The following is a 27,093-nucleotide window of genomic DNA, read 5'->3' as shown; positions in this document are numbered from 1 at the left end:
GGGAAACCAAAAAATTCATATCACTTGCTTTATGATTATAATTGCTTTATCAATCTGGAAGCAAGACTGCAGTATCTCCAAGGGTCCCTGTACTACAAAGTGGTGATTCAAGCTGCTGTGGACAAGCTATTGTGAATGAAGCAACTAGGAACATTCACATACTGTTTTTTGTGTGGACATACGTCTTCATTTATGTTGGGTAAATATCTAGAAGTGGAAAAATTGGGCCATATGACAGATATATTAAGAAACTGTCAGTGATGTTGGCACCATTTTGCTTTCCTACCAAGACTGTCTTAATTTTAGCCATCCTAGTGGGTGTGTAGTGGTATCGCCTTGTAGTTTTGTTTGCATTTCCCAGACTCTTAATGTTGAACATCTTTCTGTGTGTTTATCAGTCATTTATATGTCATTTTTGAAAAAGTGTTCAAATCATTTTCCCACTTATAGTTGTACTGTTTGCTCTTTTATTATTGAAATCTATATTCTGTTTGCAAAATATGTTTACAAGTCATGTATTAGATATAGGCCTTGCTAATATTTTCTCCTTTTCTGGACTGGTATCTTCATTTTCTTAATGGTATATTTCAAAGAACAAAAGTTTTAAATTTTGACAAATCTGGCATATCATTTTTAATGGCATGTGCTTTTTGTGTTCTATGAAAAATATTTGCTTTTATTGAATGGAGTGGGCATCATTGTTAAAAAAATTAACTGACCATCTTTGCTTGGGTCTCTGTTACATCCAGTTGGTGGGTATGTTCATTCTGGCTTTAATGCCATACCATTTGCTTACTGCAGCTTTGTAGGAATTCATAACTCAAATACTACCTTTCTTCCAACTTTGAAAAAAATTGCTTTGACCATTCTAAGTCCTCTGTATTTGCAAGGAAATTTTAGAATTAACTTTGCTATATCTACATAAAACCCTGCAGCAATTTTGACTGGAGTCACACTGAAGTTGTAGATCAACTTGAGGAGAATTGATGTCTCAGCATTACTGAGAATTCCAATCCATGAACATGGTACATCTCTCCATGAATTCAGATCATTTAAAATATTCCTCTCAGCAATGTTCTGCTGCTTTCTATGAACAGGATCTGTATACCTTTTGTTAAATGCATTTTAAGTATTCTATTTGATATTACAAATGAAATTTTTAAATAAACATACTTTCCAGTTGCTTACTATTAATATATATATAGGCAATTAATTTTTTACATTAACATGTATCCTGCAACTAATACAAGTGGTTTGTAGATTTCTTGATATTTCTACATAAACAATCATGCCACATTCAAATACAGTTTTATTTCTCCCCCACCAATTTATGCCTTTCACATCTTATTTTACTGCCATAGCTAGATTCTCAGTGCAATGTTGACCACAAATGATGAGAGAAAACGTACTTCCTTATCTTGCTCCTGATCTTACAGAGAAAGTATTCAGTATTTCAACAGTATAGACAGTATTGTGTTAACCCTAGGTTTCTCACAGATGCCCTTTATCAGATGAAAAGTCCCTTTCTCTGCTTAGTTTTCTGAAGAAAGAAGCAATCATAGTAAGAGATTTACCATTCATTTCTCAGCAATTTATTTTACTTATTTATTTATTTATGGCTGTCCTGGGTCTTCATTGCTTTGCATGGACTTCCTCTGGTTGCAGTGAGTGGGGGTTATTCTTCCTTGGAGTGTGCAGGCTTCTCACGGCAATGGTTTCTCTATGGAGCACAGGCTCTAAGTGCACAGCCTCCAGCAGTTGCGGCATATGGACTCAGCAGCTGCAGTGTGTGGGCTTACTTGCTCCACGGCATGTGGGATCTTCCCAGATCAGGGATTGAACTCATGTCTCCTTCATTGGCAGGCAGATCCTTAACCACTGAACCACCAGGGAAGTCCTCTTGGCAATTTATTGATCAATTAGAAAAAAACATCAGTAGATACAGAGAGGAGCTGAACATTATTTAATTTAACCTAATTTCTATTTATATGTCATTAGATTGTCTTTTCAAGTACACATAGAAAATTACATATATACTAATTTCAGAAAAATTAAAAGATCTGAAATTATACTAAGCAAATTCTCTGACTACAAAGTAATTAAATTAGAAATCAAAAACAATAAGATAAATAAGGAAACCTCTAATATTTAGAAATTAAACTACCCACTTCTAAATCATTCATGTTTCCAAAAAAAAATCAGAAATAATTCAGAAAATATTTCATACTGAATGACAGTGAAAATACAGCATATCAAAAATGTACAGCATACAGTATACAAAAATGTACAGCTCAAGCAGTGGCTAAAGGGAAGTTTCAGCTTTAAATACATGTTAGGAAAGAAGAAATGTCCACCCCAAGAAACTAAAAAAAAAAAGAAGAAGAGCAAAGTAAACCCAAAGTAAGTGGAAGGAAAGAAGTAATAAAGAGCAGAAATCAACAAAATAGAAAATAAACAATGCCAAGAAATTGCAAAGCTAAATCCTAGTCTTTTAAAAACAACAAAATAGATAAACTCAATTTAAACTTCATAACAGAACATCTCATCAATATCAAGAATGAAAAACTGGTAATCATTTTAGATATTCTGGATATTAGAAGGATAAGAAGCCAATTTTTTTAAAGCCCCAATTTTTTAACATTTATTTATTTGGCTGCATCGGGTCTTAGCTGCAGTACACGGATCTTTCACTGCAGCGTGTGGCCTTCTCTAGTTGTGACACGGCCTTAGTTCCTCTGCAGCAGGTGGGATCTTTGTCTCCTGACAATCCACATCTCCTGCACTGGAAGACAGATTCTTAACCACTGACTATCAAGACCTCTCTAAGCCAATTTTGTAAACAACTCTATGCTAATCACTTTGGCAACTGAATAAAATGGGCAAATTCCTTGAAAACTACAGCTTATCAAAATTTACACAAGATGAAGGAGAAAATGGGAATAGCCCTATATTTACAAAAGAAGTTGAATTTGTCATCACAAACCTCCCCACCAAGGAAACTCCAGACCCAGACTCCAAACAAAATCCACCAGGTTTCATAAGAGAAACCTGTCAGATATTCAAAGAGGTTCAGTTCAGTTCAGTTCAGTTCAGTCGCTCAGTCGTGTCCAACTCTCCGTGACCCCATGAATTACAGCACGCCAGGCCTCCCTGTCCATCACCAACTCCCGGAGTACACTCAAACTCATGTCCACAGAGTCGGTGAAGCCATCCAGCCATCTCATTCTCCGTCGTCCCCTTCTCCTCCCGCCCCCAACCTTTCCCAGCATCAGAGTCTTTTCCAGTGAGTCAACTCGTCGCATGAGGTGGCCAAAGTATTGCAGTTTCAGCTTTAGCATCAGTCCCTCCAATGAACATCCAGGATTGATCTCCTCTAGAATGGACTGGTTGGATCTCCTTGCAGTATAAGGGACTCTCAAGAGTCTTCTCCAACACCACAGTTCAAAAGCATCGATTCTTCGGCGATCAGCTTTCTTCACAGTCCAACTCTCACATCCATACATGACCACGGGAGAAACCATTGCCTTGACTAGACGGACCTTGGTTGGCAAAGTAATGTCTCTGCTTTTTAATATACTATCAAGGTTGGTCATAACTTTCCTTCCAAGGAGTAAGCGTCTTTTAATTTCATGGCTGCAATCACCATCTGCAGTGATTTTGGAGCCCCAGAAAATAAAGTCTGACACTGTTTCCACTGTTTTTCCATCTATTTCCCATGAAGTGATGGGAACACATGCCATGATCTTTGTTTTCTGAATGTTGAGCTTCAAGCCAACCTTTTCACTCTCCTCTTTCACTTTCATCAAGAGGCTTTTGAGTTCCTCTTCACTTTCTGCCATAAGGGTAGTGTCATCTGCATATCTGAGGTTATTGATATTTCTCCCGGCAATCTTGATTCCAGCTTGTGCTTCTTCCAGCCCAGCGTTCCTCATGATGTACTCTGCATATAAGTTAAATAAGCAAGGTGACAATATACAGCCTTGACGTACACCTTTTCCTATTTGGAACCAGTCTGTTGTTCCATGTCCAGTTCTAACAGTTGCTTCCTGACCTGCATACAGGTTTCTCAAGAGGCAGGTCAGGTGGTCTGGGATTCCCATCTCTTTCAGAATGTTCCACAGTTTATTGTGATCCACACAGTCAAAGGCTTTGGCATAGTCAATAAAGCAGAAATAGATGTTTTTCTGAAACTCTCTTGCTTTCTCCATGATCCAGCGGATGTTGGCAATTTGATCTCTGGTGCCTCTGCCTTTTCTAAAACCTGCTTGAACATCTGGGAGTTCACGGTTTACATATTGGTGAAGCCTGGCTTGGAGAATTTTGAGCATGACTTTACTAGCGTGTGAGATGAGTACAATTGTGCGGTAGTTTGAGCATTCTTTGGCATTGCCTTTCTTTGGGATTGGAATGAAGACTGACCTCTTCCAGTCCTGTGGCCACTGCTGAGTTTTCCAAATCTGCTGGCATATTGAGTGCAGCACTTTAACAACATCAATAGTGCACAAACTCTTTCAGGAAATAGGAGGGGGAGGGAACACTTCCCTACATGTTTTCTGAGACAAGCATGACATCAGCACTATAACGTAACAAAATATGACCTCTAAAAAAAGGACCATTTTTAAAACATCAAGTTAACAAACTAACACTTTCATGAGAATCTCAGAATGGAAGTCAGCTCCACTGTAACAGAAATGACTAATTCAAGCCACTAAGAACCAACTTCAACTCCCATTGTAATATTAAACTTCATTTCATGATGTCTTTTAAGATCTTGCTGTGTTTGGTAATAAATGATTGCTTCAAAAGAAAAAAAAAAACAAAACTGAACTCTGGGCAAAGAAACCCAGAAAACCAAATTACGGGTTTAGCAGAAACCCAAATATAGTACTAGAACCCTGGAAAAACTATGTGTGTTTTGAAGGGAACGATATAGAAAAATCCAGGAGGAAAATGGGCCTATGCTCCTTGTAAGTGGCATGTGCAGCAGAACTTATAAAGGCGTAAATGTGAATTCTTTGAAGAAAGCATTGCAGTTTCTATTTTGACAGATGTGGTTTTTCACTGTGTAGCTAAGTGACCTTCCTGCTCAGAAGATCTGTGATAATGAGAAGTGAGAACTTCTTTAGCTAGTTATTAAGAACCAGCGTGCTACCTAGAGGATAAAACTGAGTTCAAACAGTGACTCAGACCAAGTGAACATGCTCAGGTGTCATTCAACATGGCCAAGCATCCCTCCATAGAATAATTTCATTAGGATTTCCCGAAGAGGGAAATACACACAGCTATAGAAAACCAATAATGACCACATTTCCCAATTGAAAATTCGGGGTCTACGGTCTGACAAAAAACTTTGTGGCTGGCAGCCCAACAGTACTGGTGGTTTCTAAGAACAATATAAAGCTTGTTCATGATTGAAATAGGAACACAGAGAATCCGGGGCATTGGGCTGCCAGCATTGATTCCGGTGTGGTCTGCAGCCTTGGCCCATTTGCAAGCTGACAGGGACATTGAAAGCAGAGAGTGAGGGTTTAGAACTTTCACAGCAATCTGAACTCTGACCACATCCAGTGTGTGCCCATTTTTCAGTAATTCATGCTTATTGCCTCTTACAAAAATGCTGGTCCAAAAGAGATGGAGAACAACTAAAAAGATGTAGTCTTTCACCAAAGATTGTGTGTGATGCACTGTCCTAGAACAGTCTCTAGGACGTGTGATTTTACAGCTGTCAGTTCTAGTGGGAATTGCAGGTAATTAGCTACTGATACGGAGAAGGCAATGGCAAGCCACTCCACTACTGTTGCCTAGAAAATCCCATGGATGGAGGAGCCTGGTAGGCTGCAGTCCGTGGGGTCTCTAAGGGTTGGACACGACTGAGCGACTTCGCTTTCACTTTTCACTTTCACACATTGGAGAAGGAAATGGCAACCCACTCCAGTGTTCTTGCCTGGAGAATCCCAGGGACGGGGGAGCCTGGTGGGCTTCCATCTATGGGGTCACACAGAGTCAGACATGACTGAAGTGACTTAGCAGCAGCAGCAGCTACTGATAAGTGGCTTCCCCAGTGGCGCAGTGGTAAAGAATCCACCTACCAATGTAGAGGACACAAGAGACGCTAGTTCAATCCCTGGGTCAAGAAGATCTCCTGGAGAGTGAAATGCCAACCCACTCCAGTATTCTTGCCTGGGAAATCCCATTTCAGAGGAGCCGCAGTCCTTGGGGTTGCAAAGAGTTGGACATGATTGAGCACAAGCATTAGCTGCTGATGAGGGTAGTTCTGATGACACTCAGGGTGTCAAACTTCCCAGTTGATGTTTAAAATAGACATGAATGAGGAATTCCCTGGCGATCCGTGGTTAGACGCTCTTGCATGCACTGCCAAAGACTCAGGTTCAATCCCTGGTCAGGAAACTAAGATCCCGCAATCTGTGCTGCACAACCTAAATAAATAAATGAATGGATAAGTAAACAGACACGAATGAACGTGAGATTATCTCTGCTGACCTAGGCACATCCCTCACCTTCCCCTGTGCTTCTGAAGAGAAAAGTGGGGATGGAGTCTCAGTCTTTGGGCCTAGAAATGCCAGGTCTGAGATGTGCCTGGCAGCCTGATCTGCATGTGAGATCACTCCTGGAGTGATGCCAAAGTGGGAGAAGGATTCTGGCTCCAAACAAGGAGCAGGAACCTTCCCGCAACTCCTGGGCCGAGAAGTTTCTTGCTTCAGAGCAGAAGTCCCGCCCCATAACCACTCCTGAGTGTTTGCAGGGCAGACAGCAGTGTCCTCAGCTGGATGCTGACAGCACAGAGGCTTGGGTCGCCTCACATCTTACAAGAGTGCTTGAAGCTCCTCCGTTTCTTTGTCAGCCCCAAGCTTCACCTCAGTGTGGTTACTTCCAGATGCAAACTGGAAATGACGTGGCCCTTTCTTCTTCTGCAACCTCCACCGTGAATGTGTATGAGTCCCTTGTCCTGGGATCCCGTCATCACTGGTGATCCCTTTATTTTCTTTTCTTTTAAAACTTTTTATTGGAGTATAATTGCTTTACAATCAGCTATATGCATACATACATCCCCTTCCTCTTTAGCCTCCCTCCCACCCCTCTAGGTCACCACAGAACATTGAGCTGAGCTTCCTGTGCTGTACAGCAGCTTTCAACTGGCTATTCATTTTACGTGTGGTGGTGTATATACGTCAATGCTGCCATCCCAGTTCGTCCAACCCTCCTCCCTCTCCCACTGTATCCACATGTCCATTCTCTGTCTGCATCTCCATTCCCGTCTTGCAAATAGGTTCATCTGCATCATTTTTCTAGATTCCATTCTATGAGTGCATGCTCAGTCGTGTCTGATTCTGTGCAACCCCATGGACTGTAGCCCGCCAGGCTCCTCTATCCTTGGAATTTTCCAAGCAAAAATACTGAAATGGATTGCTGTTTCCTACTCCAGGAGATCTTCCCAACCCAGAGGTCAAACTCCCGTGTCTCCTGCAGTGGCAGGTGGATTCTTTACCACTTTGCCACCTGGGAAGCCCTAGATTCTGAATATGTGCATTAATATTCAATATCTGTTTTTCACTTTCTCACTTCACTCTGTATGACAGATTCCTCTAATTTTCTATGTACCAGAGGTTTTATTTTACAAAGTTAACAGTCTGCAACCTGCTTACACTGCTCTGAAGGAGGCTGACCTCACTTACCCTCACATTTTAAGGACAATCAAAAAATTCCAGTGTGATATTTGATTTCATGATAAACCCATCTTGTGGCTCATCAAGTTTGCCTACAGAAGGTGTGTTTGCCAGGGAACAAGCTGAGTATTGTTTCTGTGGTTTGGCAGGGAAAATTTCTGAGGTGGATGGATTTGGATGCGGGGAACAGAGCTCAGGCCATGAGAGGGTCCAGCTGAATATAAACGGGCACTGGCGGGGGGGTGGTCTGGAGCTCAGAGAGGCAAAGCAGCAGCCAGCAGAGGTGTGGGCAGCAGCTGGGGCCTGGCCGGAGACTCTGAACACTACACACATGCTTCTCAGCAAGGCCCTGGCTACATGGCTCGGCCCCGCATTCCCATCAGCCTTGGGCTAACATCCCCCAGAAGAAGGGAGAACGGAGCTATTCAGGGTTTGAAGTGGGTAGAGGGATGGAGGCAGCCACCTAACGTTGGCCTGTGTCCCTGGGGGCCCACACCTGCTACGTGCCCCACCCGACACCTGGGATTGACCTGTTACTGCTTCTTCACTTGGATGGGCCTCTCAGAACTGCCAGCATTTTCAGGGTGGTGCGTGGCCACGCTGCAGGCCCATTTCAGGAGATGCAGGCAAGTTCCTGCTACTCTCCTTGGCAGAGGGCCAGACGTCAGGTCAGCCCATAGGGGACCTTGCTTATGACAACCAGTGAGGTGCTGGTTATCTAAGCCCAGCCCAAGGCTCACAGTTATCTAAAAGCAGTCAGGGATCACATGAGAATTGCTTGAAATCGACATTATTTGTGTAATGTAATGGAGGGATTGGGGGAAGGAGGAGAAGGGGACGACAGAGAATGAGATGGCTGGATGGCATCACCGACTCGATGGACATGAGTTTGAGTGAACTCCGGGAGTTGGTGATGGACAGGGAGGCCTGGCGTGCTGTGATTCATGGGGTTGCAAAGAGTCGGACACGACTGAGTGACTGAACTGAACTGACGCAGCTAAAGTGGGCTTTTCAGGTGGTACTAGTGGTAAAGAACCCACTTGCCAACGCAGGGAATACAAGAGACGTGAGTTTGATCCCTGGGTCAGGAAGATCCCCTGGAGGAGGCCATGGAAATCCACTCCAGTATTCTTGCCTGGAGAATCCCATGGACAGAGGAGCCCAGCAGGCTACAGTCCAGGCGGGTGCAGAGAGTCGACACGACTGAGCACGCCTGCACACATGCACATAAAGTGAGCCGCCAACTGGAGGACGAGTGTCGCTGAGAGTCTCCAGGGGGTCTTGGACCCTTCCCTGCCAACCGTGCTATCTGAGGACAGCTGTGAATTCTCCCACACGGGGCAATCCTGTCCCTCACCCTGACCCCCAGCCAGCCGCTGGCCCATTCGCCACACAGGGTGGAACGAGCTTTCAGCAGTGGGTGTGCAGCGCTGGGTGGGAACTTTGAAGGTGACAGAGACATGGATTTGTTTAGATGCGGCCCTCAAGGAGCTTAGGGAAATCAATCACTACAGATGGTCACAAAATGAGGGGAGCATAAGAAGGTCCAAACTAGCAGGTGGGCAGCCCGGGCTGGGCCTCTACGGCTTGTGAAGATCCACATAGGCAGTTCTCTATGGGTCCAGGGTTGAGTTGGTGAGTTTTATCCTCCCAGCATCTGTCCATTTGGCCCCTCTTTCCAATCATCCCAGCGCCCCCAAGTTCACTGTCCCCTGTTAGGCATTTCTCCTCCAATCTCTCTGGCCCTGGACTCCTCACAGCATCCACTTAATCTCCCCAACTCTGCATGATTTGGGGGAAAGGTTGAGGTAGACACGGCCCACCGCTCTGCACTGTTGCCGGCCCTGCATCCCTCACTCCAGCCTCCCTGGCTGGTATATAGTTCCCCATAAGGACCCACACTCTCTTCAGGGCAGCTGACACTGTAAACCTAACCCATGCAGATCTGGCCTGGTCAGCAGTGGCTCTGATTGACTCACTCCTTGATTCACCAGGAGTGGGCCAAGGTGGTGAGCGCTGCCCTCTTTGTCTGGACACCCCCTCCTACCGCCCTTGCCCAGAGAATCGGTATGTGTCCATCCAAGGGGTTCCTGCCTGTGGTCAGCGGAACAAGCCCCCAGAACCATCCACTCCTAATCCTGGAACCTGTGAAGTTCACCTCATATGGCAAAAGGGACTTTGCTGGTGTGATTAAGGATTTTGGGGTGGGCCCAATGTAATCACATAGGTCCTTACCCAGGGGGAGACCAGCAGCAGAAAGGAAGAGGCTGTGATGGTGGGAGAAAAGCCTGGAATGATGCATCCTGAAGATGGAGGAAGGAGCCAAGAACCAAGGAACACAGGTGGCTTCTAGAAGCTGAAACAACCAAGGAAATGCATTCTTCCCCAGACACCATGGCTTCAGCCTGGTGAAACTCTTCTGGCCTCTAGAAGAGAAAGGGGATAGAACTATGCTGTTTTAAGTCATACATTAGTGACAATTAGTTACAGCAGCAAGGAAACTAACACACTGCCCAGTCACTACCTTGGAAGGCCTTCCAGCACAGGCTCCGTGAGAAAAAGATGGGGCCTCCCACAAGTCCCATGTCAGTGGCCCCACAGCTCCCCAAAGGCCACAGTGACCACTGCAGTGCTGGGCTTTGCAGACATCTGTGAATTGTTCCTGAGGATGTGAGGAATTGAACTCCAGCCACATGGTTCAGCAACAACGCCATCTATAAGCATGGCCCCATTCATGACTGACTGGCTGGCCTGGTGACAACTGCCACCTGCTTGGTCAGAGATAAGGACTGGCTGAGGAAAAAAGCCCCCGAAGTTCTTCTGGAGTATTTCAACTTGGAGCTGAGGGTGCAGGGCCAGCTCTCACTGACTAGAGTGAGAGGCAGGCCAGAGCCAGGTGCAGGCTCAGGGCTGGTCCCTGCAGGCCAATGGGCAACCCTGACGCCTGGCTTGCCCTCGCCAGACCCAGTGAGTCCAGAGATGCTAGCTGTGTGTGTACACATTCAAAGCAGTGTGAGTGTGACGAGCCGTACTTTCTCCTTGGAGCGTCCCTCGGAGAAAGGCAGGAAGGGTAGGCCAGTACCCAGGGGCTGGGCTTCATTCTCTCACCTGGATAGACAAGAGCTCCAGTGCCTCGGAGGTGCCATCGGCCCACCATGACTTGTAGCCTCCGGGGCATCAGGAGGGAAGGACCATCTGTCCTCCTGCATACATGTTCTCCATCACAACCTGGGGTAGGGGTGGGGGCCATGAAGCAAGTTGGGGACCCCAACCCAAGACTCCACCCAGAGCAACCACTCCTGTGTTGGGGCCCACATCTCAGTTCCCACTTTATCTGGGATAGGTTATAAATTCCACACAGCAGATTCTTAAAAAAAATTTGTTCCCTGATATAACCTAAAAGCCTAAAAACATTATGACCCACACACAGATAGGGACTTAGTTATCAGTTTTTGGAGGAATGACAGCGCATGATGGATTTAGTTTGTAAGGATGAGCACTTCAAAAATACTACAATTGGAAACAATGTCAAGGTTCCAGATTTAGAACTCTTCTTTACCTAAATGTGCTAATTTGGCAAATCACAGGCTTGAGTAAATTGTGGATTGTCTGTACATGGGTTTTTGTTGTTGTTGTTTGTAGAAAAAAGGATCAGCTATAAAACAGTGAAGGCAAAGAATATATTGACACTGTTCAGAATGGTATTTGCATGTTTCACAGGACAAATGAGAGGCCACCACACAAATAATAATTACAGAAATGCAAATTAAAATAAGGAGAGTGCATTTCTCAATGATTGGGTTGGCAGAGCCCAGGGCTATGTCCACTCCCATGGTGAAGTGGAAAGAGAGGCCTCCACCGTCAGCGGGAATGCAAACCGGCACAAATCTTGGTGAGTAATTAAAATCGTGTATCCCTAACCCAGGCCAAGCCTTGCGTGTGTGACAGAGAAACCTGAGAACAAACACATGCCCACCAGGAGAGGAGTGGCAGCCCTGGAGGAAGGCAGACCTCCTGGGAAGAAATTCATTATTGTGGGGTGAAAATCGGAGCAAGCTGCAACCCTACATGGAGAGTGTGATGCTATCACTCATGGGAAAAACTGTGTGTGTGTCCAGGGGTCTGTGTGTGGGTCTATGTATGTATGTGTGAGTGTTCATATGCATGTAATTGTGCATATGTGCTTGTCACGTGTGTGTGTGCATGTGTCTATTTTTTTAAGCATAGGGTGCAGTCAGGAATAATGGTGATCATCATAGTTAATTGATTTTCACCCTATGCCAGGCACTGTTCTAAGCACTTCACACATATTCATGCATTGAATCCTCCTAACAATCTTAACTGGAAGAGGTCAGTCTTTATTCCAATCCCAAAGAAAGGCAATGCCAAAGAATGCTCAAACTACCGCATAATTGCACTCATCTCACACGCTAGTAAAGTCATGCTCAAAATTCTCCAAGCCAGGCTTCAGCAGTATATAAACCGTGAACTCCCAGATGTTCAAGCAGGTTTTAGAAAAGGCAGAGGCACCAGAGATCAAATTGCCAACATCCGCTGGATCATGGAGAAAGCAAGAGAGTTTCAGAAAAACATCTATTTCTGCTTTATTGACTATGCCAAAGCCTTTGACTGTGTGGATCACAATAAACTGTGGAACATTCTGAAAGAGATGGGAATCCCAGACCACCTGACCTGCCTCTTGAGAAACCTGTATGCAGGTCAGGAAGCAACAGTCAGAACTGTACATGGAACAACAGACTGGTTCCAAATAGGAAAAGGTGTACGTCAAGGTTGTATATTGTCACCTTGCTTATTTAACTTATATGCAGAGTACATCATGAGGAACGCTGGGCTGGAAGAAGCACAAGCTGGAATCAAGATTGCCGGGAGAAATATCAATAACCTCAGATATGCAGATGACACTACCCTTATGGCAGAAAGTGAAGAGGAACTCAAAAGCCTCTTGATGAAAGTGAAAGAGGAGAGTGAAAAGGTTGGCTTGAAGCTCAACATTCAGAAAACAAAGATCATGGCATCTGGTCCCATCACTTCATGGGAAATAGATGGAAAAACAGTGGAAACAGTGTCAGACTTTATTTTTTTGGGCTCCAAAATCACTACAGATGCTGATTGCAGCCATGAAATTAAAAGACGCTTGCTCCTTGGAAGGAAAGTTATGACCAACCTTGATAGTATATTAAAAAGCAGAGACATTACTTTGCCAACCAAGGTCCGTCTAGTCAAGGCAATGGTTTTTCCCGTGGTCATGTATGGATGTGAGAGTTGGACTGTGAAGAAGGCTGACCGCCGAAGAATCGATGCTTTTGAACTGTGGTGTTGGAGAAGACTCTTGAGAGTCCCTTATACTGCAAGGAGATCCAACCAGTCCATTCTGGAGGAGATCAATCCTGGATGTTCATTGGAGGGACTGATGCTAAAGCTGAAACTGCAATACTTTGGCCACCTCATGCGACGAGTTGACTCACTGGAAAAGACTCTGATGCTGGGAAAGGTTGGGGGCGGGAGGAGAAGGGGACGACGGAGAATGAGATGGCTGGATGGCATCACGGACTCTGTGGACATGAGTTTGAGTGAACTCCGGGAGTTGGTGATGGACAGGGAGGCCTGGCGTGCTGTGATTCATGGGGTCGCGGAGAGTCGGACACGACTGAGCGACTGAACTGAACTGAACTGAACTGAACAATCTTACAAGGGAATTACAATTGTTACCTCCACTTTACAGGCTAGGAAACTGAGGTAGGGAATAGCCACATGACCTACCTAAGGTCCCATGACCTCGTAGGTGGCAAATCTGAACCCAAGTGACCCGGTTCCAAAACCCAGACCAGAATCACTTTGTTCTGCTGCAAACCCAGAATATGAAAGGCAGGGCAGGTTATCGAACATTTTAAGGACTATGGATGTTTTTCAGTTTCCTATTGTATTTTTAAATTATTTTTAGATTTAAAGTTATTCCTTTCAAAAAGGAAAAGAGTAACACCTTTTCCTTCACAGTGAAAGAGTGCTGTGAGATTTCTCCTCCTCCTCCTGAGATGATGTAAGTGTGCTTGATGGAGAAACGTGGGTAATATAATGCAGTTATGCAATCAGGTGTACATTTCACATGAATTACAGCGCACCTGGAATCACTGATGAAATCCTGGATGCCTAGAGCTGTCAAATGTGGTTTTTCAAAAAAAAGGAATACACCAGCCCACACCCTGACTTCACAACCTATAATTAATTAGGAAAAGAAAGAGAGATCTGTCTGGTTTTGTGACTTCAACTTTCCACCTGAAATATAAAGTTCTAAGAATATCATTTGGCTCTGCTCCTTGCTGCCTTTGCTTCTTGCTCTAACTTCCAGACTTTTTTTATTTCTATTTTCAGTGCTGCTACCAAAATGAGAATGCAAATATATTCTGCATAATTCATAAGCTACACTATGAATGTTCAAGTGCTACTACTTGTGTCACAGCCACAAATGTAAGCACAAGTACGTCCAGACAGCTGCTCCGTCTCTCACTCTCAAGCCAGCCAATAGAGCCTGAAGTTAAACCCAAGACTTCTGTCCGCAATTCCGGTCTCAAATTCTATGTTTACTTAATTAACTAGAAAAGGCTAAGCTGTTCATCTCACGTGCTAAATAAGTGTGAACAACTTTGCTGGTGGAAAGCACAGGAATGTTTGTGCCAGGCTGGTACCCCATATACTGTACCCTTTCCCATTTCTGGTAATAAGTATCTTTCTTGTCTGCAGTTAGGTTTAAAAAAAGTACACATTGATTGAAATTCCAGGCACATGTCCATTCATGAAATCAGTGACTGCTATTTGTGGCTTGACCAGGACAATAACTTGCATCCCACCTTCGGAGATCCTGATCTAGCAGCCTCGGTGGGCTCAGGAATGTGGATTTTAAAAACTTCCCAGGAGACCACAGTAGGCAGTCAAGGTTGTGAACTTCCACACAAAGGAGCTCCGTGAACAAATCCAATCCCTTGAAAGAGAAGCACCAAGGATGTGTAGTTGTGTCCATCCTGCACACACTGCATCCACCCCACATGCAAGCTCCCTAGGACAGAATGGAAACAAGGGAACTACCATGAACATCAGCCGAGGACCAAAGCGGGTCGCAGCAATGAAAACACCGCTGTGTAAGGAAAACTGATCAATATTGGCACATGCTGCTCTTTGTCCAAATATGATCGCATTGAATCCCTGCTCTGGCTCACAGGCGAGAGTCACTTCCTCTTCCCTTGAAACTGGACTGGCCAGGCTATGGCTCTGGCCACAGACTGCAGCAGAAATGACCTTCTGAGATTTTTGCATCCAGTCCTTAAGAAGTTTTGGGCATCTACTTTCTCCAAGGAGTGTCAGCTCACTGTGCTGCCAGGAGGTCCAGGCTGGACAAATGAGTGACCAGAGATCCAAAGGAGAGGCCCTGGAGATGGGACACCATTTGGGACATTCCAGCTGGTAGAGCTCTCAGTTGAACACAGCCACAGGAGACATCAGACCCCAGCTGATGCCAAGTGTGGAAGAGCTGGCCCTGCAGAGCCCTGTCCAAACCCTGATGCACAGAATTCTGAGCAATAAAATATAGTGTGGTGCTAAGCACCAAATATGGAGATGGTTTGTTACTTGGCAATAACTGAACCACACTAAATCTCCTCTGTATTACAGAGGCTCTGCTAACCTGTAGTGCCTGGGACACAGACACACACATCCCTTGAGGAGGCTTGTAAGGTGGAGGTGCTTGGTCGAGCCAGATGCTGGGATTTTATTCACTGAATGATCTTTTTATGAAATGTCTCCAGTGGTCTGAGGTGACCTGTCCTTACCCAGCCAAGGTGAGGGGCCCTTAGGGACCTAGGGGAAGAAGCTGACACCCCACACTGGATGTTTAGCTCTTTACTGATTACCTGGATCCCAGACCCATTTTCTGTCCTCCTTTGTGTCCCCAGAAGTTGCCCCTTGGAATTCTCACGCCCTGTAAGAGTCAGGGTAGGTCAGTAAGTGCAGAAGACTAGAGGTTGCATCCTCAGGGTGTGCATGGCTTTCTCTGGTGCCACCACTGGGAGAGGCTAGGGCATCTGAGATGCAGTGATACAGCTTCCTGCTTCTTTTCCAAGCTGTGGTATACCACCCAGATCCCCTTCAAGACAGCAAGGTCTATTCCCCTGTATAGGGAGGTCTGCACAATTGCACTCAGTTCACATGCTAGCAAAGTAACGCTCAAAATTCTCCAAGCTAGGCTTCAATGAACCAAGAACTTCTAGATGTTCAAGCTGGATTTAGAAAAGGCAGAGGAACCAGGGATCAAATTGCCAACATCCATTGGATCATAGAAAAAACAAGAGAATTCCAGAAAAATATCTACTTCTGCTTCATTGGCTGCACTAAAGCCTTTGATTGTGTGGATCACAACAAACTGTGGAAAATTCTTAAAGAGATGGGACTATCAGACCACCTTACCTGCCTCCTGAGAAACCTGTATACAGGTCAAGAATCAGCAGTTAGAACCAAACAGGGAACAATGGGCTGGTTCAAAATTGGGAGAAGAGTACATTAAGACTGTATATTGTCACCGTGCTTATTTAGTTTCTATGTTAAATGTGGGCTGGATGAATCAAGCTGGAATCAAGATTGCCAGGAGCAATATCAATAACCTCACATATGCAGATGACACCACCCTGATGGCAGAAAGTGAAGAGAAACTGAAGAGCCTCTTGATGAAGGTGAAAGAGGAGAGTTTACAAGCCGGCTTTAAAACTCAGCATTCAGAGAATGAAGATCATGGCATCTGATCCCATCACTTCGTGGTAAATAGATGGGGAAACAATGGAAACAGTGAGAGACTTTATTTTCTTGGGTTCCAAAATCACTGCAGATGGTGACTGCAGCCATTAAGTTAATAGACAGTTGCTTCTTGGAAGAAAAGCTATGACCAACCTAGACAGCTTATTAAAAAGCATAGACATTATTTTGCCAACAAAGATAAATATAGTCAAAGCTATGGTTTTTCCAGTAGTCATGGATGGATGTGAGAGCTGGACCATGAAGAAGGCTGAGCGCTGAAGAACTGATGCTTTTGAACTGTGGTGTTGGAGAAGACTCTTGAGAGTCCCTTGGACTGCAAGGAGATCAAACCAGTCCATCCTAAAGGAAATCAGTCCTGAATATTCATTGGAGGGACTGATGCTGAGTCTAAAGTTCCAATACTTTGGCCACCTGATGCAAAGACCTGACTCATTGGAAAAGACCCTGATGCTGGGAAATATTGAAGGCAGGAAGAGTAGAGCCCAACAGAGTACGAGATGGTTGGATGGCATCACCAACTCAATGGACATGAGTTTGAGCAAGCTCCAAGAGATGGTGAAGGACAGGGAAGCCTGGCATGCTGCAGTCCATGGGGTCAAAAAGAGTCAGAGAAGACTGAGTGACTGAACAATAGGGAGGTCCCTGTCCCAAAACCACATCCCTCCAGGCAGCTAACATCCAATGACTGGTCAGCATAGAGTGGAAAGACTTGAGCCTCTGCCCAAAGTCAGGGACATTTTGAAGGACCTCCAACTGGGGGTTAGCTGAAGTCACTGTTGGCATCAGCTCTGTTCAGTCCTCCCTCTGTCCCACACTACACCCTTCCACCAGGTGTACCCTTCAAGTCCCCTAATTCAGCTCTCCCCCCAACTCCTCCCTCCAGGCCCATCCCTTCCCTCACCACCTCTACTCCTCTCTCAGGTGCAGATCCCCTGGATCCATCTGGGTGGGAGCCAGTTCTTGTACATTACTGTGTGTTGTCCCTGCAGTGTGAGGTCACGTTATTATCACCCCCTTTTAAAAGCAGAGAAAGAAAGAAGGAAGGAAGGGGTGGAGGTGGAAGGAAAAATAAAAGGAACTGGAGAAGCAGAGAGACATGAAACTGACCAAGCCATCCACTGGTAGATGAGGCAGGTTTAACTCCATCCATCTGGTTCCAAAATCCATGTGACCAAGGTGTTTATTTGATTGTAAAGAGGGTGGCTCTTCCTAGCCTGTCAACTGAGGAACAGAGTTGTAACTCTCTGAGGTGAATTTCATTCCTAAAAGTAGAGGAATGAGAAAATAATTTTTCAGTCTTCCTTTTAATGTGTGAGAAATATGCCTTCTCTCACATAGTGGAGGAAGCTGGAGGAACCAAGTGAACAGAGGCCCGCCATGAGGATGGAGTCATTGGGAGATGCAGAAAGAGAGAAATGAAACCTTGGGGACAAGCTTGTCACCCCACTCCTGACGTCACCTCTACAAAGGCTTCTGCTGGATCCAAACCCTCCTCTGCCCCTGAATGATGGATCAGCTTTCTTCCAAAGTAGAAAGATGTATGCTGACAAAACCTTCTTCCCCTGAACCTCACAAAGTCAATTTCCACAGAAGAGCAACAGCAGAAAATAAAATACCACCTACACTCAAAGTAAGAAAGGGGAAACCACACATTAGAGATAGCCAGTCAGGGCATCTGCGCACAGTGCACAGCTCTGACTTCTTTGCTTGTACACACAATACAAATATACACGCAATGCATACAACACACGCACAACACAAAACAGAAACAACACATCAAACATGAACAACAGACAATATACACAACCCATATAGCACACAACACACATACACCCCATCACACATACATAACACAACACATACACCCCACCATACACAATACACACAACACATACAACACACACACAACACACAAAACCCACAAAAGAGAGAAACACAACACACAAAGCATACATAGTACATACACAAAATATATACAACACACATGAAATAACAGAGAACACACATACAATACACATATACACACTTTTGAGCAATCCAGTGGGAAGAAGCAAAGCAGATATGCCCTGACCACCAGAAATGAGGAGATTCCAGGTGGAGTGATGGGGACTCCCAAGGGGCCAACTCAGCTGCCAGGTAACACCCCTGGGGTCCCTTTGGTGGGAGGGATGCTGGCAGGTGAAGGTCAGCCACTAAGGGACTTATCCAAGAGAAGATGAAGGAAAGGAAACACATTCAGAGCCCTGGATGGCCCAGGAGCTAATTCAAGTCAAACACCACATTCTAAGGGTCTCTTTGACCATGGAAGAGTCACAGCTGTGTTAAACCTTCAGGGTCCTCTGCCCTTTCCTGCTCGGGTTGGGAAGGGAGTGAGAGTAGTGGGTGCAGCCCAGAAACCCACTGGGGACCAGCAAGTTCTCAAGAGGGAAGGCCTAGTCTCTCCCTAAAATGGTGCACTTCTTTTTTTTTTTTTTTTTAACTTTTGTCCATGCTCTGCAGTATGTGGGATCTTAGTTCTCTGACTAGTGATCGAACCCATACTCCCTGAATTGGCAGCTCAGAGTCTTAATCACTAGACCACCATGGAGTCCCCAGTGCACACTTTGGATTTTTTAACTCAGCTCATGTTTGAATGGGTGAAGACAGAGGAGGTCCCAACAACAGACTGTGTTTTCTAGCGCAAACTGAGGGGCTTATGATGATATCTACAGAATGTTAGTCAGGGGGAATCTTAATAGCAGCATTTACTGCCACTAGCAAAAGGAAGTCTCCTGGAGGATACAAGAGGGAAATTGGTGAGCCCAGGGCTTCCCCAGTGGCTCAATGGTAAAGAGTCTGCAAGCAATGCAGGAGCGTAGGAGCTGCGGGTTCAATTCTTTGGTCCGGAAGATCTCCTGGAGGAAGGCATGGCAAGTACAGTTTAGTTCAGTCACTCAGTTGTGTCCAACTCTTGGTGACCGCATGGACTGCAGCACACCAGGCTTCCCTGTCCATCACCAATTGCCGAAGCTTGCTCAAACTCATGTCCATCAAGTTGGAGACGCCATCCAACCATCTCATTCTCTGTCATCCCTTTCTCCTCCACCTTCAATCTTTCCCAGCATCAGGGTCTTTGCCAATGAGTCAGTTCTTCACATCAGGTGGCCAAAGTATTGGAGTTTCAGCTTCAGTCCTTCCAATGAATATTCAGTACTGATTTCCTTTAGGATTGACTGGTTGGATCTCCTTGCAGTCCAAGGGACTCCTAAGAGTCTTCTCCAACACCACAGTTCAAAAGCATCAATTCTTCAGCACTCAGCTTTCTTTATAGTCCAACTCTCATATCCATACATGACTACATTAAAAGCCATTGCTTTGACTAGATGGACGTTTGTTGGCAAAGTAATGTCTCTGCTTTTTTAATAAGCTGTCTAGGTTTGTCATAGTTTTTCTTCCAAGGAGCAAACATCTTTTCATTTCATGGCTGCAGTCACCATTTGCAGTGATTTTGGAGCCCCCCAAAATAAAGTCTGTCACTGTTTCCCTTGTTTCCCCATCTATTTGCCATGAAGTGATGGGATCAGATGCCATGATCTTAGTTTTCTGAATGTAGAGTTTTAAGCCAATTTTTCACTCTCCTCTTTCACTTTCATCAAGAGGTTCTTTATTTCCTCTTGACTTTCTGCCATTAGGGTGGTGCCATCTGTGTATCTGAGGTTATTGATGTTTCTCCTGGCAATCTTGATTCCAGCTTGTGCTTCATCCAGCCCAGCATTTCGCATGAGGTACTCTGTATATAAGTTAAATAAGCAAAGTGACAATATACAGCCCTGACGTATGCCTTTCCTGAGTTGGAACCAGTCTGTTGTTCCATGTCCAATTCTAACTGTTTCTTCTTGACCCGCCTACAGGTTTCTCAGGAGGCAGGCAAGGTGATCTGGTATTCCCATCTCTTTAAGAATTTTACACAGTTTGTTGTGATCCACACAGTCAAAGACTTTGGCATAGTCAATAAAGCAGAAATAGATGTTTTTCTGGAACTCTCTTGCTTTTTCGATGATCCAGCAGATGTTGGCAATTTGATCTCTGGTTCCTCTGTCTTTTCTAAAGCCAGCTTGAACATCTGGAAGTTCGTGGTTCACATACTGTTGGAGCCTGGCTTAGAGAATTTTGAGCATTACTTTGCTAGTGTGTGAGATGAGTACAAGTGTGCAGTAGTTTGAGCATTCTTTGGCATTGCCTTTCTTTGGGATTGAAATGAAAACTGACCTTTTCCAGTCCTGTGGCCACTGTTGAGTTTTCCAAATTTGCTGGCGTATTGAGGGCAGCACTTTCACAGCATCATCTTTTAGGATTTGAAATAGTTCAACTGGAATTCTATCACTGCCACTAGCTTTGTTCATAGTGATGCTTCCTAAGGCCCGCTTGACTTCACATTTCAGGATCACTGGCTCTAGGTGAGTGATCACACCATCTTGATTATCTGGGTCATGAGGATTTTTTTATGTGTAATTCTTCTGTGTATTCTTGCCACCTCTTCTAAACATCTTCTTCTTCTCTTAGGTCCATACTGTTTCTGTCCTTTATTGTGCCCATCTTTGTATGAAATATTCCCTTGGTATCTCTAATTTTCTTGAAGAGATCTCTAGTCTTTCCCATTCTATTGTCTTCCTCTATTTCTTTGCACTGATCACTGAGGAAGGCTTTCCTATCTGGGCATGGCAACCCACTCCAGTATTCTTGCCTGGAGAATCCCATGGACAGAGGATCCTGTGGGCCACAGTCCATGGGGTTGGAAAGAGTAGGAAACAAGTGGAGTGACTTTTCACAGCACAGCACTGTGTTGTGGTGAGCAGAATACTATCCCCCTCAAAGATGTCTGCGTCCTAAACTCTGGAACCTATAAATATGTTAGGCTCCATGACAAAGGAGGAAAAGTAGCAGGTGAAATGAAGGAAATTAAAATGAAGGACACTAAGCAGCTGACCTTAAAATAGGGAGATTTTCCTGGACAGCTGAGTGCATCCAGCATGGTCTCAGGTCCCAGCTGTGGGTGAGGACACGAGAGACCAGAGGTGTGGGAAAAGAACTTGACCTGCTGTCGCTACTCTGAAGGAGTGAGGACACGATCCCAAGGATGCAGATGACCACCAGCAGCTGGAAAGGCTCCCCTGCAGCCTCTAGATTGAACCACCACACTGATTCCTTGCTCTGAGCCCCAGGAGACCCACGTCAACCTTCTGAACTACCGAAGTGTGAGAGAACAGATGTATGTTTTCTGAAGTCACCAGGTTTGGGATGATTTGTTACAGCCACAGTAGGAAACTAATGTGTGTGTGTTAGTCGCTCAGGTGTGTCTGACTCTTTGCAATCCCATGGACTGTAATCTGCCAGGCTCCTCTGTCTATGGAATTCTCCAGGCAAGAATACTGGAGTAGGTTGCCATTCCCTTCTCCAGGGGATCTTCCCGACCCAGGGATCGAACCTGGGTTTTGAGCATTGCAGGCAAATTCTTTACCATCTGAGCCACCAGGGAAGCCCTAGAAAACTAAAGAATTGCAGAAAAATTAGGAAAGGTATTATATTGCATGAAAATTGAACCATATTACATGGACTGAATTGTAACCTTTTTTCTTTGACAATCATATATACACTTCTACAACACAGTCTCAGTACGTGGAGTACATGTGCTCGAATGTATTTGTCCCAGCCCTGTTGTTACGGTTGTTTGTTTCAGAGGTTAACAGTCTGTGTGCACACCCTTGATTAGTATCTCAGGACAAATTCCTAGAACTTCAGCTGCTTTGACAAAGAATGAGAGCTTTTTTAAATGTGTGGCTTTGGATTTCCAACATCATTGCTATGACACACCACCCCTCCTTTGGCCCTAGATCCTTGCTGACACAGGGCATTGACCGTATATCTTCTTGATCGTTTCTTCTGAGAGGTACACCCTCCACCTCCTTTCTTTACTGCCAGACACTTTCTCTCGGGGATCAAATCGCCAGAGGCTGGTACTGGGTGAGCCAGAGACATTGCTCTCTGGACTACAGGTAGCAGCCCAAGGGTAGGACAGAGGTTCTTCCAAGGTTTAAAGACCATTAAGTTTCATTGGTCTGCTCCACTTGCTTTTTAAGTACTTTGTCCTTTCTAGTCCTCTTAAAAGTTCATTTTTCTTTCAAGAAAATTTGGGACCTAGACCAGTCACTGGCAACCTTTCAAATTACTTTGAAATAGTCAAAATCCTTTGATTCTTCCATGTGCTTTTAGCCAGAAGAAAGGCTGTTAAGAATTGTCATGTAGTGTCCAAAACACACATATATTCACCATGGTCTTCCTTAGTGTCATTTGCTAGAAGCCAGGCATGCACAGAGCACCCTTTAGTGTCCATAGGAACCCTGAGCCTCTGGTTGGCAAATGGACTGATGCTCCCTTCAAAAAAGTCTGTGCATAGAGGGGAGGTATGCAGGCTTCCATCCCAGCTCAGCCTGGGAAAATGGCTAGTGGTGAGTCTAGCTTCTCCCACTCAGCACACACAGGCTAAATTAACTCATGGCTAATGAGATCATTCCATCAAAACAGTTCATCAAACAGAAACTGGCTGGGCAGATTCCCAGAGCCTCCAACACTGTGCAAGACTGACCATCACCTGAGCCCTCTCGGATGGCCCGAGGGAGCCAGCCTGAAGGTTCTTAGAGCCCAGCAGTCCTCTGGCATTCACCCAGCCCAGCCTCACTCTCTCCACTCCTTTCCACCACGAAGCATCTCCCTAGTCTAACTTTTTCTCCTCTGATACCCCACTTTCTCCATCCCAACAAAAATTGCTCATCATCTCAGCAGTGTAGGTGTGTGTTTGTGGTTTGTGTGGGAGAGGGGAAGGTGTGGATTGTGTGCCCACATGACCACGGTGAAGGCTCAGCAGGGGTGTGCAGTCCCGAGAGCCTGCACTTGCTCGGACCTAGACTGAATATGGGGATCACCAGTACAATTCTCCACAAGTAGAAGTGCCATTTCCAGCTTCATTTTATTTCTCAAATTCAGGCCAGTCCCTCCCAGGATGAACAAGGGCTCCACCTGCCCTCGACTTCTCTAGGTTTTACACACCTTGTTAGTATGGGGGGAGCCTCATTTCCCAGACAAAAATACTGTACAAAACCCCCACAAGTCGAGTGCACATTGCCCACCAGGCAAGACAGCACCAGGTACTTTATGAAGAAGGTGAGTGCTTGGCCATCTCCTCAAAGTCCAATGCTGGGGCCATCACTACCCAAGTCACGACAGGCATCAGACTGCCACCCTGGACCTCACGGCCACCCCATCTCCAAGCCGAGTGCCTTCACCATACTGAGGGGGCAACTGCTCCCAGCATCAGGCTTCAGGGGGTCTGGTTGACCTTGAGATCCTGCAATCAGCCCCTCCAGGGGCACAGAGCTGTTCCCCATCCTCAGGCCCCGTTTTCCAGATGGGCAACCTGTCTCCAGCTTCAAGTGGGGAGCAGGACTCATCAACTTGAGAGTTTCTAGAACAACAGATGGTAATTTGTTGACACTGAGAGATTTAAGGGGACTCAATTGCAGTCCTACTGAAAAAGCTTTCTCTAAAATAAGAAAGCACACAGATTCCTCAACGCACAGAAATTGCTGACAGCTTTGTTTTCAACCCAGAAGGAGTAAAAAGAAGCTGACAACTTATTTTTGCAGGTTAGGCTCATTCAAGTCTATTTTTAGATCTTTTTCCTAAGTAAGTGCACCAGAATAGCATTCAGTTTGAAAAATCACCATCTGTTCCGAGCAGTAAGCCCTGTCTGGAGGGTTCTGGGGTAGGCATGCCCGGCTGATCAGAGCCGGTGTCCCTGCAGACTAGAACAAAGGGTATTTTGTGTCCCCAGATTGGTGTGGAGAGAATGCCCCGCAAGAGTCACTGGCGTTGTAAATGTCCATCAAACAACCCCTAATCTATCTTATTTATAAATTGAGCACCGCAAAAAATGCCCTCAGCTTTTAAAAAGAAGTTCAAATATTCCCTTGTATTTAAATAGATTTCTTATAAAAAGATCATTCAACCTTATCTTGGTTGTTAAGATAAAAATTAACCTACGGAAAAAGCCAACGCAGGATGCTATAAAAGGCCCCTTCCCCGCCTAGATTTCCGGCTTACGAGAGCCGCTCCCTCCCACCCTGGCCAAGTTCTTTCCCAAAGCCCCACTCAGGAGTGACTCACGCTTTTCTACGAAAACGCAGTTGGTGCATGAAGTAACATCACGACAGTGGGAATCTGACATATGAGTAACAGGCTCTGAGCACGTCCTGGAACTAGCATCGGCGTGTGGCACCCGGGGAGGGCCAGGGTGACGGCAGGCGGTCCCTGGGCCCGCAGGCCTGACCAGGCCAGCTGGGCTCTGGTTATTTTTAGCCTCCAGTGGACTTAGTTCCCTCCACCCTTTGGAATAACCTAGCTCTAAATGCCATTTTTCTCCTACAAGCCAGAAAAAGGAAGGCTGCAAATTTAGTTGGTCAGTGCAAGCGTGGAAGGTCTGACAACGAAGAAGAGAAGTCCAGCCCAGCGAGCACAGGGAAGGGCGGGTTCGGGGACCCCATGGCCACCACACAGTGCCTGTTGCTGTTTCAGAGCACAGGGTGGGGTGGGGGTGTGTGAGTCTCTCTGCATAGAGACCCCCAAGACCCCAAGATCTGCATAGAGACCCCCAAGACCCCAAGATCTGCTCATTATTTTTGGCCTCTCTGAACATTTTCCAAAATAATTATCAAAAGGAACTCATGTGTGCTCACATACACCCCCTTCCTTTCTTTCCGTCTCTCTCCTCCTCTCTCTTTCCCCCCTCTCTCCATATACACAGAGTCCTTCTTGGGGAAGTCACTACTCAAAAATCCTATGTGCAGTACTTATGACACAGGATTTTGTAACTCGCAGGGAAGTTCAACGGAAGCTCAAGCACAACAAGCCACCTCTTATCTACGCCTTGTTCCAGGAAGCAGCTCTGTCCTTGTTACCACCCTCTCCAGAGCCATCAGCACGTAGGCAGCATCGGACAGCCCAGAACCGCTTCCTGCACCTTTGCACCAGCTCTGGGATGACTCCAGAGTCAATGTTTACCCACTCTAGTGGCTTTTGATGAAGCCAGAGTGTGGGAAGTCATGGGGACAGGGACCTCTCCCAAGCTTGATGGTGGGCAAATGCAACCCCTTAGCAATGAAGCTAAAATGACAGGTTCCCCTGCTGAAGTGGGGAGAAAGGGCCATCAGGGTAGGGCTGTAGCCTGAATTTCACTCAGCTCAAGTCCCGTCTCCATTAAAATACATGCCTGCCACCGCCGTCCCTCAAAGCCAAGTGCACAAGGTTATCGTACACTCTGCTGTTCGAAGCAGGGGGGCTTGGGGCTTTGGAGAATGGTATATAGGCAGAGGGGTGATGGCTGGATTCCTGCTCACCACCTTTTCCCCTTTCTCATTTTTCTCATGAGCATATGTGGCTGCCCTGTAGGCTAACTAACCTTGTATCCCTTCTAAGTGTCTCATCAAATATGCAGGCACTGTGTAAGATGTTCAGGCAAAAGAAAACCAAGCATTCTCTTCTTTAGAAGTTTTATTTAGGGAATAGGACATGCTATTTATTTATTTATCTCTTTTTCTTTTTCTCTCTTTTTAAAATTAAAGTATAGTTGATTTAGAGCTTCCCTGGTGGCTCAGTAGTAAAGAACCCACCTGCCAATGCAGGAGACATAAGAGATGTGGGTTTGGTCCCTGGATCGGGAAGATCCCCTAGAGAAGGAAATGGCATCCCACTCCAGTATTCTTGCCAGAGAAATCCCATGGACAGATAAGCCTGGAGGGCTATGGTCCATGGAGTTGCAAAGAGTTGGACACAATTTAGTGACTGAACACACATAGTTGATTTACAATGTGTTAGCTTCAGATATGAAGTGATTCAGTTATATACATATATATATGTTCTTTTTCAATTCTTTTCACTTATAGGTAATTAAAAAGCATTGAGCACAGTTCCAAGTGCTATACAGAATATATAGTAGTATATATTTGTTGCTGGTGCTGCTGCTGCTGCTGCTAAGTCACCCCAGTCGTGTCCGACTCTGTGCGACCCCATAGACGGAAGCCCACCAGGCTCCCCCGTCCCGAGGATTCTCCAGGCAAGAACACTGGAGTGCTTAGGATGTGTTATTTAGAAAGAGTCCACTGGTTTTGCCTAGTCATCTTGCAGCAGAAAACTGTAGAATTGCTCAAGATGCAATAAAAAAACCAGGGCACCTGTGTCTCTGAGTGTGACATCATCATATTTTGAGGAGCCCTGTCTGAGAGTAACTGGACATTTATCAATCTCTCTTAGAAAATGAATAAAATGACAAATAACAAACCTGGATTGAGCGATGGCTTAAGATGAACCAGCACTTTATTAAACACAGCGGCTCTTACAACACTGGGGAAGCATGGGCATACCTGTGCCAAGCTTGCTCACCCAGTTAGTGGAAACGTGGATTTGTAGACTGTTAGAATAACCAAGTGGTTTCCTGAGTGTTCAACCACAGTGCAAGCGCAGAGGTGAACAAGAAAATGCATTAATAACCGGAGATATA

At 45.4% G+C, this 27,093-nt stretch overlaps 1 long non-coding RNA gene across 5 annotated transcripts; it reads right to left on the bottom strand.

Annotated features, from left to right (window-relative positions):
* Positions 1-1,296: 1,296 nt before the first annotated feature.
* LOC129557016 (uncharacterized) lies at positions 1,297-24,902 on the bottom strand. 5 transcript variants are annotated; one of them, XR_016037885.1, is made up of 6 exons: positions 24,705-24,902; positions 23,878-24,003; positions 14,552-14,682; positions 10,794-10,913; positions 9,921-10,111; positions 1,297-6,437 (listed from the first exon to the last, which is right to left on the bottom strand). It is a non-coding gene; the product is annotated as an uncharacterized LOC129557016 (long non-coding RNA). The 5 variants fall into 5 exon arrangements; XR_016037884.1 differs by lacking the exon at positions 23,878-24,003; XR_016037888.1 differs by lacking the exons at positions 10,794-10,913; positions 23,878-24,003.
* Positions 24,903-27,093: the final 2,191 nt, after the last annotated feature.

The sequence above is a fragment of the Moschus berezovskii genome, chromosome 7 (assembly GCF_049115385.1).
Source record: "Moschus berezovskii isolate FMDL1 chromosome 7, NW_MosBer_1.0, whole genome shotgun sequence".
Lineage (NCBI taxonomy): Eukaryota > Metazoa > Chordata > Mammalia > Artiodactyla > Moschidae > Moschus > Moschus berezovskii.
The sequence above is the reverse complement of the archived record's forward strand: the minus strand, read 5'-3'. Positions and strand labels throughout refer to the sequence as shown.